This window comes from Chiroxiphia lanceolata, chromosome 2 (genome assembly GCF_009829145.1).
Source record: "Chiroxiphia lanceolata isolate bChiLan1 chromosome 2, bChiLan1.pri, whole genome shotgun sequence".
NCBI classification, from domain to species: Eukaryota; Metazoa; Chordata; class Aves; order Passeriformes; family Pipridae; genus Chiroxiphia; species Chiroxiphia lanceolata.
This window is the reverse complement of record NC_045638.1, coordinates 40,097,850-40,113,917: the sequence shown is the minus strand read 5'-3', so window position 1 is coordinate 40,113,917 and position 16,068 is coordinate 40,097,850. Positions and strand designations below refer to the sequence as shown.

General features: G+C 41.9%; 1 protein-coding gene across 1 annotated transcript in view; it reads left to right on the top strand.

Moving 5' to 3' along the window:
- Nucleotides 1–16,068, top strand: part of PCCA (propionyl-CoA carboxylase subunit alpha) — a 277,386-nt gene that overhangs the window by 191,119 nt on the left and 70,199 nt on the right. The gene's annotated exons all lie outside the window — the stretch shown is intronic.

Sequence of the window (16,068 nt, the reverse complement as noted above, 5' to 3'; positions counted from 1 at the left end):
ATCCTTACCTGGAGCACTTCTGTGTTATGGTACAGGGACCATTTTATATGACTAGGACAGTGGAATATGACTGTACAAGGGTCCCCATCTGTTATGTAGCATGTTTTACACAATGCATGTTAGACAGAGCTCGGACAGATTTACTGGGCTGAGGCATTGGGTTCTCATTTAAAAGTGTTAGGAGAAAGTAGGAAAATGTTAGTGTCTCTGAGGACTGCTAAGACTTTGAATATCAAGGTGTTACAATCTGCAGATAAACTTCCCACATTTTCCCATCTCACTAATGTTTTGCAGCTACATTGGAGAATATGAAATGATGGCTGTTAAACTGAAAGATTTTGTCTTGTCTTTTAAGTTTATAGAAAAAGGTGATAGAAGATTAGGTTAAGAAATATTAATGGAGTTTTCTGAAAGGTCCCAAAATGTTTTTAGAGATAGCACCATAGTACAATTCTATGAAAGATAAGCCTTTTGTGACAAAACCTTTAAAAAAGAAGTCTATACATTTCCCATGGTATTAAACCACCAAAGGCAATAGAAACCGTCATGTCAGAATGCCCCTTCCATTGCTACCTCAGAAGCAGATCTCATGATTTTTTAGTATCTTCTGTCCAATTGATTTTCTTCCAATCTAACATGTAGTTGATATCTAGTTCATAATATCAGTGTTGTTGTAAATATGCAGCTTAATGTGTGCTGATTGCATGTTTAATTTGAGACACTGTAAAACTTACTCTGTTCTTTTGACAGCTGTTAAAAAGATATGTATATTTGATTTGTCCAAAGTCTGAATATTTATAGATAATTAAAATGAAGAGGTTATTTAGCAGGTGCTGACTGCAATTTTGTAGCTGCAGTATTGTAATCACTTCATGAGGTTTCTCTGTTGAGGAAATTGTCTTTGTTTAATGCTAAAGGATGTAGGTAATCTGTCTCTAATGCCAAATTATTTCAGGGTGTGTTTCACTTTTTCCCCTACATTTACGTAGATCGGAAAACTGAATGTTCCAAACAACTTGTGGAACAGTTTCCATATCAACTTTTATGTACTAAAAATGTAATTAAAATTGTTCAACCCAAAACATAAAAAAACCCTCAAATTTCATTTATATGGCTTTTAAAAAGAAAATATTATTTTATTTAACAGCTATTGTTAATATGGTGAATTTGAGTTTACCCTGGTGAAAGTCAGCAGCAAGCCAGTGTCACCTCTTTAAATGTAAGTGACTGGAACCATGAGGAAATACTGAATTAGAAGAGTTATCTATTCACACACAGTACTTTTATGCCTTTTGAGTGAATTCATAGTAATCAGTTTGTTATCATAAACAATGCAATCCCATTAACTTCTAAGGTAAATAGCATTAGATGTAAACATCTTTTTTACATTGCTACATGATTTGATTTGTTCTGCATATGGAAACACTTCAAAACTTCTTAGCATTTCCTCTTTTGTGTAAGTGGCTTATGACTCTTGTGATATCTCATCTTCTCCCTGCTGTGTCAGCTTTGCATCCTTATCCCCTGTGCACTAACCTGTGTTCTTCCCTTTTCTATTTATCAGTGACACATCTGGAGCAGTGACATTCCTAGTCCCTTTTCTGGGCTTATTTTAAAGCTAGAGGAGGGGTTTCTAAAGAAGGAATATGCCTACTACTACTACTACTAATTCCCTACAGTTCTTTTTTTTCCCTGCCAAATGGCTGGTGTGTTCTGGTTAAAATGAGTATTACTGTGTTGGTTACTGGTCAAATATACCAAGAGATGATTTGAGTGTGTGGTTGGGGAACAGGAAATGATGGAAGGGATTTGGTAAGTATCCCATGATGCTGTTACTTCTGACCAGCTTCTGGAAAGTTATCAGTTAAAACACTTGCTTTAGTTTTAAAGTAATTAAACTTCAAACTAACCAAACAGTGGGAATAGATTTGTAGGTATTTTTTGTTGCATCTAGTCTCTTCTTCCTCAATGCTTATTTTTATTTCTAAAATGAAAGTCCTTTTTTATCTTCTGGCTCAAAGAAAAGGTCTCCTGTAAACACTATTTTTTCTTATACTTGGGGAACAATATAGCTGTTACCATTTTATTTTTTTCCTTAATCCATTGGTTTGGTAGAACATACAGAAGTGTTCTTTTTGGCTGTTTGATCAAATGGCATTGCAGATGATATCAAAATAAATTTGGCTTTTAAAAGAATCAGATTTGATTCTATGATATGTTTATTGTTTTGAAGCATCTGGGGCGGTTTGGGGAAGATGCAACAGCAGATATTTTGCATGTGAAGCTTTTAGTTGAAGTGGTGAATAACCTTGGACTGCGTATATCCGAAGGACTAGTGTTGACCTATATCCTGTTGTGACAGCTGAGAGCAGCAGGTTGGAACTGCTGGATGAAATCCATACCCAGTTGCCCACTGTACTTTCTTCTTGTCACTGCACAATGTCAAATCAAAGACAGTTCTTTTCTTTTATTTTTTAAAAACTGTTGCTTATTCTAGCTGTTTTCTACTTTGAAGAGAAGATAGCCTTGCTACCATGGTGGTACAATAGGAAAAGAATTGAAATCAGTGTCAGGCTGTGTCCAGTCTGAGCACCCACCCTACATAACTAGGCAGAGGTGGAATACAACCTCAAATTACAATAAAGTGATGCTTTTCTTTCTCATTAGCTGTTTTGATGCCTGCTGATTTTGTTGTATCTCTGTATGAAGTTGTAAATGGTGTGTGAAATAAAACACTTCTCAGTTGATGGATATGATCCTCATGATTACGAATGCTCTTCAAATTGCTGTAGTATGCTTTTTTTAGATCAAACATGGAAGTCTACGTAATGCATAATACTCAGTTTAGAAAGGAGATAGAACTAAGACCAGTGTTGGGGATGGTCTGCCTGTATCCTTTTTTTGGGAGGAAAACAAAGTTTGCTTTTAAACATAAGCTTCCTAATTTATATTCTCTGATATTTTTCCAAACAGATATCTGAGTAGTGGTACTGAGAGTTCCTCACTGGCCAGTATTAATTCCCATCCCTCTCTCCTAATTAAGAAAACAAAAATTAGATACTTGAGAGTTATACATGACATGTCAACAGCACATTGGGATTTATTAATTCTTGACACTAAGCTTGAGATCCAGCTTCTGGTATACAATCTATTTAAAAAAAATAAAATCTGTCTTAACTTGTGTGTCCTTGTTACATAGCTTTCACTGAATGAAATGAATATTCACTCAATGAATATATGTACTAAGTGAATACTTAAAAAGAAAGAAATGTATTCCAAAATGTGTTTTGTCTAAAAGGGTGGTATGAGTTTTAGTCTGTTGTGTTTTGTAATGGCACTTTGGTATGATAATGTCATTCTACTCTTTGAGAATTTATACTGTCGAGTGGGATAGGGCTTGAGATCCCTATGAAGTGAAAGAATGGAAACTTGTCAGCTCAAAGGCATTTTGGAATTAGGCTTGCTTAGTGATTTCAGTATATAGGCATGAATCATGACTCAAAAGCTGCTAAAACAGTGGTTCTACCTTATCATCGCTATTTATTTTATCAATGTGTTTTTAGCTCCCAGCATAATGCTCCTAGTCACCCAGATTCTGTCACTGGTCTCTATACTAAACCCCTTTTCAAGATAGAAAATGAAAATATCCCCATTAATTTTCCTATCAGCCAAGGAAAGTTGGAGTGCAATGCAGCTTTCGAAGTGCCCTGTATGCAAATGATAGCAATAATCTTTGAACCACTTGCACCGTTTTCCAGCCATCTAGGAGCAATATCTGTAGCCAGGCTGGAGTATATTTAGCTGGACAGACCCAGAGTATTTGTCTCTGTAGAGCAATGGGAAAAGGAGAGCAAATCATGTTCTTTTTTCTCTTCCACACTGACCCAGTAACAATAGACAGCCATATTCCCAAAACGAGCTGTACCTTTTGTGTCTGAAGCTGTTGCCAACAAATGTCAATGATTTTTAATAGCTGTTTTGTCGTCTTGCTGCATTTTTAACTTCTCCCCCCCTCCTTTTTTTAGTTTTAGAGGGCTCAGGCAGGTTACAAATATGAGGTGTCATCTTAGTAATGACTCTACAATGAAAACTGAAGTAGTGAAACAAAGCATTTGCTGCAGTGAAGTGTTTTTGTTGCATACAGCCTCTTTACTAGGTTTTGCAGAGAGGATCACTTCCCTGGTGAATGCTTAAAGGAAGCCCTTGCTGATTAGAGGTGATGAAGGCCATCACTTCTCTCTCTTGTTTTGTTTTAATTCTGTTGTTGTTTAGCTGAGGAGCTGATGCCTGTTGTGTGCTCTTTTCCTTTCTAAAATGAGATCTACCAAAGCAGCTAATGGTAATTTGCATTTATAAGTGCTACTTTAAAGAAAAGAGAGATAATTTGAATGTGTGCACATGTGTTTGATTTATTCTAGTGGTTATGTGCTATTTGCTGCTCTTGTGATTAAGGACTGCCCATTCTGTGAATGTGGTTAATACTTTGAAAACTTGAAAGATATGATGGCACCCCACACAATGTCAAAATGTGCATTTGAAGTAAAAGCCCAGCAATTCAGATCCTCTGGTCTTGTTCATAGCAGGTAAAAGGCTGCCTTGATGACACTTAGAGCAAATGAATTTCTCTCCTGCAGTCATGCACTGAATAAATTGCTTGATCTAGTTTGGTACAAAAGGACATGATCTATAAATAGTTAACAGAGCTTTCTTCAGGACAAGTGATCTATAGACTGGAACTCTCTCTTGGGGTCTTTTAAAAAAGTAAGTGCTGATATGAACAAAAGGAAAGTTTGTTTAAAAAAAAAGACCTTTTTAATGAGATTGAAACTCACATACTTTAGCTCTCTTTTAAAAGAATCTGGCCAACCACTTCAAAAGTCCAAAAGGCTAATCTTACAGTCACTTGAAGAAAAGAAAAAAGGTGAGTCTGTTTATCTGACGTGAATATACTGTCAATAACTGCAATCTGAAAATGCAAGCTAAAACAGCTGGTTTATTTGAATCAAAGAAATTTCTGCCTTATAAGCATCAGTGAGTTCAGCTTTTACTTGAAAACCAGGTTCAGACTTAAAGGAACTTCTCTTTATGACATTTTCATGAGTTTGTTGATAAATGACACTGTTGGCCACAGGGTCTCTCTGTCCTGTATGTTCTTTCTTGCACTTTTTTGGCACCTAATCTTGCAGGTTTTTTGACCATTGGTATTTGTGATGAATGAAACTTCTAAGACATTTTGTTGTGCTAAAGGAAGTGTCCTGTGTACCAAATTTCATCATGTGGCATTTTAAGAAGAAAGCAAAATTTTATAAAATCAAAGAATCAGTAAGGTTGGAAAATACCTCCAAGATCATCAAGTCCAACCTTTAACCAAACACACCTCATCAACTAAACCATAGCACAAAGTGCCACGTCCAGTCATTTCTTGAACAATTCCAGGGATGGTGACTCTACCACCTCCCTGGGCAGCCTGCTCCAATGGTTAACCACCCTTTCAGTTAACAAATTCTTCCTGATGTCGAACCTGAACCTACCCTGATACAGCTTGAGGCCATTGTCTCGTGTCCTGTCGCTAATTGCCTGGGAGAAGAGGCCAACTTCCACCTTGCTACAGCCTCCTGTCATGTAGCTGTAGGGAGTGATAAGGCTTCCTTTTCTCCTCACTAAACAACCCTTGCTCTCTCAGCCATTCCTCATAGGACGTATTCTGTATGTATGTACTCTGACTCAATGTCTTTCTTGTATTGAGGGGCCCAGAATGAAACACAGTCCTCAAGGTGTGGCCTCTCCATTGCTGAATATGGAGGGACAGTCACTGCCCTGGTCCTGCTGATCATACTCTTTCTGATACAAGCTACTGGCCTTCTTGGCCACCTGGGCACCCTGCTGGCTTATGTTCAGTGGCTGCTGACCAGTACTCCCAAGTCCTTTTCTGCCAGGCAGCTTTCCAGCCGCTCTTCCCCCAGCCTGTAGCATGGCATTGGATGGTTGTGACCCAAGTGCAGGACCTAGCACTTGGCCTTCTTGAAGCTCATATTGTTGGCTTTGACCCATTGATCCAGCTTGTCCAGATCCCTCTACAGAGCCTTTCTACCCTCCAGCAGATCAACACTCCCACCCAATGTCATATTGTCATAGAATCATAGAATCAGCTGGGTTGGAAGGGACCTCTGAGGTCATCAAGTTCAACACTTGATCCACTACCACCGTGGTTACTAGACCATGGCACTAAATGCCACATTCAGTCTCATCTTAAAAACCTTCAGGGATGGAGAACCCACCACTTCCCTGGGCAGCCCATTCCAATACCTGATTACCCTCTCTGTAAAGTATTTCTTCCTAATATCCAACCTAAATCTCCCCCGACAGAGCTTAAGACGATGCCCTCTTCTTTTACTGATAATTGCCTGGGAGAAGAGACCAACCCCCACCTGGCTACAACCTCCTTTCAGGTAGTTGTAGAGAGTGATGAGGTCTCCCCTGAGCCTCCTCTTCTCCAGGCTGAACAACCCCAACTCCCTCAGCCTCTCCTCATAGGACTTGTGGTCAGGTCCCTTCACCAGCCTCGTTGCTCTTCTCTGGACCTGCTCCAGCACCTCAATATCCTTCCTGAACTGAGGGGCCCAGAACTGGACACAGTACTCCAGGTGTGGCCTCACCAGCGCTGAGTCCAGGGGCAGAATCACTTCCCTGGTCCTGCTGGCCACACTGTTCCTGATCCAGGCCAGGATACCATTGACCCTCTTGGCCACCTGGGCACACTGCTGGCTCATGTTCAGCTTCCTGTCAATCCAAACTCCCAGGTCCCTTTCTGCCTGGCTGCTCTCCAGCCACTCTGTCCTCAGCCTGTAGCTCTGCATGGGGTTGTTGTGGCCAAAGTGCAGGACCCAGCACTTGGCCTTGTTGAATCTCATCCCGTTGGAATCAGCCCAGCTCTCCAGTCTATCCAGATCCCTCTGCAGAGCCCTCCTGCCTTCAAGCTGATCAACACTCCCCCTCAGCTTATTGTCATCTGCAAATTTGCTGATGGTGGACTCAATCCCCTCATCTAAATCATCGATAAAGATATTAAACAGAACTGGGCCCAACACTGATCCCTGTGGGACACCACTAGTAGTGACTGGCCACCAACTGGATGCAGCACCGTTCACCACCACTCTCCAGGCCCGGCCCTCCAGCCAGTTCCTAACCCAGCACAGAGTGCCCCTGTCCAAGCCGTGAGCTGCCAGCTTTTCCAGGAGTATGCAGTGGGAGACAGTATCAAAGGCTTTACTGAAGTCCAGGTAGACCACATCCACAGCCTTCCCCTCATCCAGCAGGCAGGTCACCTGATCATAAAATGAGATCAGGTTGGTCAGACAGGACCTGCCCTTCCTAAACACGTGCTTAGCTGGGTCTGATCCCTTGTCTACCCTGTAGGTGCTGTGTGATTGCACTCAGGATAATCTGCTCCATAACCTTGCCAGGCACTGAGGTCAGTGCTGACGGGCCTGTAGTTTCCTGGGTCCTCCTTCCGGCCCTTTTTGTGGATGGGCGTGACATTTGCTAACTTCCAGTCATCTGGGACCTCCCCAGTGAGCCAGGACTGTTGGTAGATGATGGAAAGCAGCTTGGTGAGCTCTTCCACCAGCTCCCTCATCACCCTGGGGTGGATCCCATCTGGTCCCATAGACTTGTGAGGATCCAAGTGGCTCATCAGGTCGCTAACTGTTAACTGCAAACTCAATCCCCTTGTCCAGATCATTGATAAAGATATTAAACAGGATTGGTCCCGATGTGAGGGACTAGAGTCCCAATCTGAGGCCTGGGGAACACCACTTGTGACCAGTCGCCAGCTGGATGTAACTCCATTCACCACTGCTCCCTGGGCCTGGCCATCCAACCATTTTTTAACCTGAAGAAGAGTGCATCTGTCCAAGCCATGGGCTGCCAGCTTTTCCAGGAGAATGCTGTGGCAGTCAGTATCCAAAGCTTTACTGAAGTCCAGGTAAACAATGTCCACAGACCTTCCCCCTTATCCACTAGTAGGATCACCTCATCGTGAAAGGAGACCAGGACCTGCCTTTCTGAAACCCATGCTGGCTTGGCCTAATCCCCTGACTGTCTGGGCATGCCATGTGATCGCACTCAAGATGATCTGTTCCATAAACTTCCCTGGCACCAAGATCAGGCTGACAGGTCTGTAGTTGCTCAGATCCTCCTTCTGACCCTTCTTGTAGATGGGTGTCACACTGGCCAACTTCTAGTCATCTGAAACTTCCCTGGTCAAACAAGACTGATGATAAATGAAGAGTGGCTTGGTGAGCTCTTCCACCAATTCCCTCAGTACCCTTGGATGGATCCCATCTGACCCCATAGAGTTATGAGTGTCTAAGTGTCTCAACAGTTTGGTAAGTACTTCCTCCTGGATTTCAGGGGGTCTCTTCTGCTCCTGTCCCTGTCTACCAGCTCAGGGGGCTGGTTGCCCTTAGGATAACCAGTCTTTCTGTTGAAGACTGGGACAAAAAAGGCATTAAGTGCCTTAGTCTTTTCCTCATCCTTAGTTACAGTGTTCCTCTCCGCATCCAGTAATGGATGGAGATTTTCCTTGGCCTTCCTTTTGTTGTTAATGTATTTATAAAAACACTTTTTATTATATTTCACAGCAGTGGCCAAATTGAGCTCTAGCTGAGCTTTCGCCTTTCTAATTTTCTCTCTACATGATCCTCGTATTCTTCCTGAGTTTCCTGCCCCTTCTTCCAAAGGTCATAAACTCTTTTTTTTCCCCTGAGTTCCAGCGAAAGCTCCCAGTTCAGCCAGGCTGGTCTTCTTCCCTGATGGCTTGTATTTCGGCACATAGAGATGGCCTGCTCCTGTGCCTTTGAGATTTCCAACCTAAGTATGTCCAGCCTTCCTGGACCCCTTTGTTATTAAGGACTGTTTACTAAGGAACTCTCTGAACCAGTGAGTTCTCTTTCACTGAGTAGTTGAGACCAGTCAGCTTGAAAGTGCTGTCAATGTGGATTTCCCTGTAAAAGCTTGTATGACCTTTGCATGTAAAGTTGGAGTTTTAGTGGCAGTGCATGCCAAGGTGGTGATGGTGACAAAGGAACTGGCATGTGTTGCTGATGTGGATGTTAATCCCATCAGAGTCCTCAGATATGTACCAATGCGTGTACACATCACACCTAGCACAAGAACCAGCACTGGCAAGTACATACGTACTGGTGGATGAGAGGCTGGACCAGAGCCGGCAATGTGCAGTCACAGCCCAGAAAGACAACTGTGCACTGAGCTGCATCAAAAGCAGCGTGGCCAGCAGGTATTGAGGGAGGTGATTCTACCCCTCTACTCTCTTCTTGCGAAACTGCACCTGGAGTGCTGCGTCCAGCTCTGGCGTTTCCAGCACAGGAAGGATGTAGACTTGTTGGAGTGAGTTCAGAGCAGGACCACAAAGATCATTAGGGAGATGAAGCACCTCTCCTAGAAGGAAAGGCTGAGAAAATTGGAACTGTTCAGCCTGGAGAACAGGAGAGAGAGAAAAGGCTCTAGGGAGACCTTGTAGCAGCCTTCTGGTAATTAAAGGAGGCCTACAAGAGAGCTGGAGAGGGACTTTTTGCAAGGGCATGGAGTTACAGGATAAGGGGAAATGGCTTTAACTGAAAGAGAGTAGGTTTAGATCACATATTGAGAGAAATTATCTACTTTGAGGGTGATGAGGAACTGGGACAGGTGGTCCAGAGGAGTTGTGGATGCCCCATCCCTGGAAGTGTTCAAGGCCAGTTGGATGGAGCTTTGATGAACCTGGTATAGTAAAAAGCATCCTGGCCCATGGCAGAGAGGCTTGAATTAGATAATCTTTAAGGTCCCTTCCAACCCAAACCATTCTGTAATCCTGTGATTTAGTAAGTAGGGAGAATTCCATAGGAGACAGCTCTGAAGGACAACAGGGCTCAGAAAAGCTGTCAGATATCTAAGGACAGCATCTTTTACATGCAAGAATACTCAGAAAAATAAGCAACTTTATCAGGAAAAGAGCTTTGTTAAGAAAGGTATGATGGCGGAGCTCCAATGTAAAAGCAGCATGTGAGAGGCAGAAGCCTGGACAGGATACACAGGAGGAATTTAGAAATGCTTTCTGAGCATGGAGGGATGGTGTTAGGAAAATCAAAGCTTACCTTGAATGTTGCAAGGAATTTTAGGAAAAACATGAAGATCTTCTATCACTGCATTAGTAATAGAAAGCTGAATAGAGGAAATCCTCCATCAACAAAGGAGTAACGAGTAACAGCAGACACAGATTAGACTGAGACACCTAATGACTTTTTTGCTTCTGTCTTTACCAACAAGATCTCTGAGGCCTGTTTTATTAGGGAAAGGATTTGGGGCGTAGGCAGATGCAGATCAGGTCAGTGATTGGGAGAGTTCAATGCATGGAAGTTCATAAGTCCAGGCAGGTTGCATCCAAGAGTAACAAGAGAGCTGTCTGATATGGTCGCAAGACTGCAGTCTGTACGTTTGAAAGGTCATGAAGATTGAGGGAGGTCCTTCATTACTGGTGAAAAGCGAATATTGCACCAGTCTTTAGAAAAGGCCAAAAGCAACTCCCATGGAACTATAGCCTGGTCAGCTTCATTTCAATCCCTCAGAAATTTATTAAGTGGAGCACATGTCTAGGCACATAAAGAAGGTGATAGGGAACGTGAATTTACTGAGGGATGATCAACCTGACAACCTTCTATGATAAACTGACAGAATTTGTAGTCTAGGGAAGAACAGCGAATGTCATGTACCTTGAATTTAGCAAGTCTTTTGGCATGATCGCACACAGTCAGATGGATAAAAAGCCAGTTGAGTGGTCAGGCTCGATGGGTCATGCTTAATAGGTTTAATGGGTTGTACTCTACTTGGAGATCACCAAGGGTCTGCAAGGTTCTGTATTGTGACCAGTCCTGTTCAACAAACTTATCAATACCTAGAAGCAGCAGTGAGAGTGCAGTCATAACATTTACAGAAGACAGAGAATCAGAGAAAGTGCTCAATACAGTCAAGGGCAATGCTGCCACCCAGTGGGACCTAGACAGGCAAGAGTAGTGGGCTAATGGGAACTTTATATAACTGAACCAAGTCAGTGTCTGTCTTGTGGACACAGTATCTAGATGTGGTCTGAATTTGAGTAGAAGGATCTGATCACCCCATTCTATCAGCAGACTACACTTCTGTTAACAGAGCACAGGGCACTCATAGCAGCTTTTGGTGCCAGGGTGTGCTGCTGACATTCATGTCCTGCTGACATGTCCGCCTACATCTCCAAGTCCATCTCCACAGAGCTGCTCCCCAGCCAATCAGGTTGCAGCTTGTATTGTTGCAATGGGCTCTTCTTTATCGCATGTTGGACTTAAAAATTAATCTTGAATTTCACAAAGTTTCTGTAAGCCCCTTCCTCTTGCCCGTCTAGGCCTGCCTGGATGGCACCTCTATCCTAGAGTGTGTTAACCGTCTACCCCGGTTTTGTGCCATCTGTAAACTTGACAAGAGTACGCTGTCACCTCTTCCAGGACATGGTCCTGGAAAGTGTCAAACACTTTATGGGTAATCAGACCCTGGATCACTAGCAAATACAGTCCAAAGAACAGGAGGAAAAGCATATACAAGAAGAAGAAGCCTAATTAATAAGAACTGCCCACATGGGAAATCTTACTGGGTTTCTTTGCATTTATGAATAATGCATTTGCATTTATGAATAGCAACATGTGAAGTACTATTTGGTTGTTCCTATTTCCTAATGTGGCAGATATGACTCTGTTTTTATTCAAGGTTCTTAAAGACAATGTGAAGAAGTTGGAGCAAATTGTGTAAGAAGACCCAATACTTGCCAGGACAACTCTGCAAATTACCATGAGTCTTTACAGGCTCCAGGTAGCCATTAATTTTCATGATAAGGAAGTGTGTTGTGGTTATGGGCTTTGGAAATATATAGAGAGATGCAAAATAGTGTTTGAACTCTCCTGCTGACTGGGAAAGATTTTTTTACATTGAGGACTAGCAAAATATTTCACAAAATGCCTTCATGCATCATGCTTCTAAAGGAGTTCTTGTAGTCATCAGCCCCATAAAAACTTTCCTCACATTCCTGAGGTTGCAAGGGACTGCAAAAGGTGAGGGATGATAGCTTTGGCATCAGATAGTTTTCACGTGCCTTTGCTATTCCATTCCGTGTGCTTCTCTGTTAGCTGGATAGTGGATTAGTTGAGAATTTCATTAATTTTGTGAAAACTGGAAACCAAAAGCTGCTTTGTTCACCTCAGTTTTGCTTAGCCTGAGATCACTGCAGACTGTTACTGAATGTACTAAATATTGTTCCAACAGCTGGACCTGCTATTGCCACACTGTGCTACAAGTCCTCTGACCACCTCTTTTGCACAGGAAGCAATACCTATCCTTTACCTGACTTATAAAAATGTAAAGAATCTCCTTGTTGTTTTGGCATGGGTGGTGTGTTTAGCAGTAATGGAAGTAAAGGGTGTTCTGCCTGAGTCAGTTACTTTTTCCAGAGAAGAGGACATCTTTACTTTATGTAGGCTTGAATAAAGTCCTTGACTGTGTAAGCTATCTCACGTTTACAACGGTGATGCTTGCTAGTTTTGTTCCTTCCTTGCAGGAATGGTTTTAAGATTTCACTTTGTAGAGCCTTTACTGCCCACTGAATGTGCCTTATATTTCCAGCTAAATTAATACCAGTTGAAGGGATTGGAGGCTATGACAGTGAATATTCATTAATCTCCAGTGAAGAGTCGTGTCTGTTTTCCTGAAAGGTACATCTTCATGGTCAGCTGTCTTGATCAAAGAAAGATTTCAGCAAGGCACGTCTACAGAGGATGACTTCTCATTTGGTAGATCTAATAGGGAATGCCATCACTTTTGCTATAGCAAGAAGTAGAATTAAGAGGTGTATGGAATATGGCTAGGGGTAGCATATCCAAGTAGTTAAGGCCAAGACTCTTGAGTTAAACATGCTGGGAGGCAGAACTGGAACCATGGGATTAAATCAGCAGACTTAAGTTAGTCAGACTCAAGGCTGGCATGAGGAACTTCAGGCATAATATTTTGAAGGATCAGGCAGGAAACAAATGCTTGAGCTGCCCTCCAGTCTCCTGGAAAACTACCTTCATTTCCAGGAGAAAAGTAGTGACATGTGCCAGATGTACGCGAGACTCTGCATTAGTAAATTAACAGGGCTATAACACTCAGGCTTGTGCTGCCTTCTTTAATTGCCTGACATGCATATAGAATGCCAAATGTTGTTCTCTAAAGGAAACTGAATGCAGATTATGCTTTGCAGCTCTTTGCACTATTGGTTAGCTGGTACCTATCACGCTGAACATCAGGAACTCAGTCCACAAGAGGTGAAGGGGCTGCTACTTGTGTAGTTCAGGTGCATGCCAGTGAAAGTCTGCAAAGTTGTGACAGTGGAGTAAGCTGTTGACCTTTTTCTAGCATCGTGTCTTGGACTTGTCATTCTTCTTTCTGAGACCTCATTTGCAATAGCTTTTGAATTGGAAATAATTGGAAAGGACTGTGGCTGCTTTTATCTTTTATGCCCTTACACAGGGACAAACAAACCTTTTTAAAAAAGGAACAATCCCACCACCACTACACCACATGGATGTATTGTAGCAATGGTTTAACAGCCACAGTTAAAGCAGATGCACATATGCATGCCAACACACACACACCCCCACACACACCTGTATTCTTGGAACTGAGTGGTTGAGGATAAAGCTAGACTATGTAGCTGTGGTGTAAAGCACAGTGTGACTCCCACTGCGGGAGCGAATTGACTGGGATCTTTTCCCTGCAGTTCAGGTGTTACCATCCGTTCAATGATGATTTGTTCTTGGCTGTCTTTGGAGCACAGAAACAAAACAGGAAGTAGTCAATGTAACTTCAGTAGTTAATCCCCATGTCCCCCTTCACACCCTACACCCTCACACCCCCTCTCCCCTCCCAAGCCTAAAGCAAAAAGACCCTGGTTTTATTGCAGTATTTGTTAGGTTCCATTATTATATCCATTGCTAGAGGACGAATGAAGGCTAATGAAAACTTCTGACAAGTTCTTTGAGTGTCTTATCTCTTCCCCTCCTTCTACACACTAACCTGGCTAGGCTGTTGGCTGCTGAGCTGCAGAAAGAAGATTTACTCTATTAGGTAAAGTATTGATTTGATTTCAATCCCCACCTGGTTTTTGTTCCATTGTGTCCCATCTTCCCCCTTCTTCCCCTTTTCCCTCATTTTTAGTAAAAGTAACATGTTCACTACATGGTAAATTTCTTACCCTCAGTCCTTGTTAATATTTTATGATATCCTGACCTCTTGTCTTTATCATCCTACCTATGATGATGGTGAGGGAGCACAGATACCCAAATTTCCTTGGGATTCTCTTGGCTTCAGGTCATCTTCGCCGGCTGCACATACCACACTGAGCTGGAGGTGAAAACAGCTAAAAGCCAGCTCCATTCTGTGAGAAGAATACTGCAGTTTATGGGATATGCATTAGTTCACATAACCCTTCCCCTGACTCTTTATTCTTTCTTGAATAGGGAAACCTAGCATCTGCTTGCTGTCTCTTCTTTCAGGGTGGTTTCCACCAGAAATGTTTTAATACTAATGTAATCTGGAATCAGTGATGGCTGGACTTGTATAGACCCTTGTGAGGGATTTTGAACAGGTCATTTACCACTGTGACACACTTGGTTTACTTCTCTTTTGCTCATCTGTACAGTGACAAAAGAGCTAATGATTAAACTTGAGTTTGTCGTGGAGGTATCGACTTGCATCTTGTCCCTGGAACACCCTTTGCTAGAACTATAGATACTGGCTATAGATTTTCTGCAAGGCTGCATGTAAATCCTGCAGTGCAACGAGCAGTACAGTGCACAGTTGAAGGTTTTTTGGTGACCGGTAGCCTGGTCTGCTTTCATACCATCTCACCTCCCTCCCTGGAGACACATAGTAAATGATGTTTTCAGACCCAGACTCAAGTGCAGACAAGTCTTTCTTTGGTTTTAGCGATAGCGACAGGCAGCTTTTTAAGTAATTGCCTTACCAAAGTTCAATTGGTAATCAGAGGGGGTTGAGACAGAGTGCTGAGTTTGCTTTTCTCCGTTTGGAGAGTTTTTCAGATGTTTCTTCTGTTCTCAATAAAGATGGTACTTGCTGATTCAGGTATGCTGAGAGCGAGTTCGGTTCACCAGTGTGTTCCAGCTGCTTTGCAGTGCTCTGCAAATGCAAACCAGCTGCAGGCCTGGCTTAACTCAAGCCAGGTTTGTGGCTGGTTTGCATCACTGGAGCAGTGTAAAGTACCTGAAGCATGCCAGCTAATCTAGCCTATTGGTGAACCTTTATAAATCACTTGTTTTTCTTCATGTTCTTTACACGTAACTTTATTTATAGTTAAACCCCATAGAAATTGTGTAGATTGTATTGCTAAGGCAGACTTTGTGTTCTAAACTGAAATCTATAAAATTAGAGGTTTTTTTTAAGCCAGAACATTTTCTTCTTAACGGAAATAAAATTATCAAATTACACACTGATCCTCTACACTTCTCTGTTATGGATTTCTTCTAAGATACCTGTTCTTATAATAAGATGAAATAATAAGTCCGAGATCTAAAATAGTAGGCATTTTAAGTTTTATTTTGCAAAATGTGGGCTCAGCTTTTGTTCTAAATGCAGTACATTTTCTCTAGTTTGAGAATGTATGCAATATTTGTGTCATTATCAGTATTGTCTGTAATTTACTGATTAAAAAATACTTTGGAGATTTTGAGAGAGGGAGGCAATTGGTCAACCGTGACTTTTTTTCTCTGTTTATAGTAAATTATATAACTGAAATCATATTTACCTACCTTCAATAGCATGATGAGTGTTCAAAACATGCAAAAAATATTAATCATTAATTATATTAGTCCATGTATAATAATTTTTTTCATAATCTATGTCTTTGAGGCTTTCATAGTGTTGAATATGTGATATGTGTTTTTAAACAGTATTATACAACAGAAGAATGACAGAAGTGTCATTACAACTACT